Genomic DNA, 1,520 nt, shown 5'->3' with positions numbered 1-1,520 from the left:
AAAAAAGATAAATGTTTGGAAATTTTGGAAAAACCTTTAATATAGTGTAGGTAAAAACTAGCGTGTCCAAAGAAACTTCTAACTCCCTTTATCGATGATGGAGATGATAAGTTCTTGATAACTTCAACATTGTCCTTATACACCTCAATTGCTTGCTCCAAGATTTTGTGCCCCAACACAATTCTTTCTTGTACTATAAAATGTCATTTATCTCAATTGAACATCAAGTTCGTTTCCTCACATCTCATCAACACCAAATTCATGTTATGCAAACACTCGTCAAATGAAGATCCAAAAACAGAGAAATCATGTATAAAAACTTATGAAAAGTGTTCATTCAAGTCGGGGAAATTTACAGTCACACATATTTGTACTCCATATGTGGACTGAGTCAATCCGTATCACAAAAGACCTATTCTTCAAATAATTACAAGACCTTGTGACTCACGAGAACCCAATTTATATACAATTAGTTAAGATTTTATAAAAATAATTTTTCATTTTTAAATACACAAGTTGCCTTAGTTGGACCTAAAAGCGAAAATTCTATGCTTCTAAATGAACTCCTATACAAGAAAGGCATAATATAAATTCCGTGAAAGAAAAGTATCGAAATCTTAATAAAATAATAAACTAAAAGGGTCCCTTGGATGTATGGTATATAAATATTTATTAAATTACCATTATGCTCACAGCATATTCTTGTAGGGAAGCACTAACTTGGATATTCTGCGATTGATTCGATAGCCAACATGTCGTGGGCAATTTGGACTCGATGACATGTCATCGATGAAAGTTCCAAATCACCCTCAACCCTATTTCATTGCTTCTTCCTATTTTATTTTATTTTATTATTCAGTGCAATCAACCGCTGCAAATTAAGTTCACGGGATCACTTTCATTTTTTGCACGCAACAGTTAACTTGTTGCATAAATATTTTATTTTAGGTTAGGTAAACTAATACAAATATTACCAATTCAATCTACCGTAAACTTACAAAGAAACATATATTTTTAGCATCCATTATTCAAATTTTACATATGAGTAGGTCTCTTGTGAGACGGTCTCACGAATATTTAACTATGAAACAAGTCAATCCTACCGATACTCATAATAAAAAGTAATATTCTTAGCATAAAAATTAATACTTTTTCGTGGACGACCCAATAAGAGATCCGTTTCACAAAATACGTCCCGTAAAACTGTCTCACACAAATTTTTATCTTTTGTTTTTGTACATATGTTTAACTTGTTTAACTGCTTAGTATTTATAAAATATTAATCATAGGTTGTCAAGTTGCAGATTATTTATGAACCAAAATATTTGACATTCAGATGTGACCCTAAAGTTAATCCAACTTGATTAATTTAAATATATATCAATAAAATAATATAAAATTGCAAGTTATTATTATATTTAGGCAAATCAAAATTATAACAGAAGCAAGGGTATATTTGTCATTTGACGACCGTTTGACATACAAAAGCCCCCTCGTCTCCAACTTATAAATATACGCAG

This window comes from Primulina tabacum, chromosome 1, assembly GCF_025594145.1.
Source record: "Primulina tabacum isolate GXHZ01 chromosome 1, ASM2559414v2, whole genome shotgun sequence".
Lineage (NCBI taxonomy): Eukaryota > Viridiplantae > Streptophyta > Magnoliopsida > Lamiales > Gesneriaceae > Primulina > Primulina tabacum.
Note: the sequence above shows the minus strand (reverse complement) of the source record.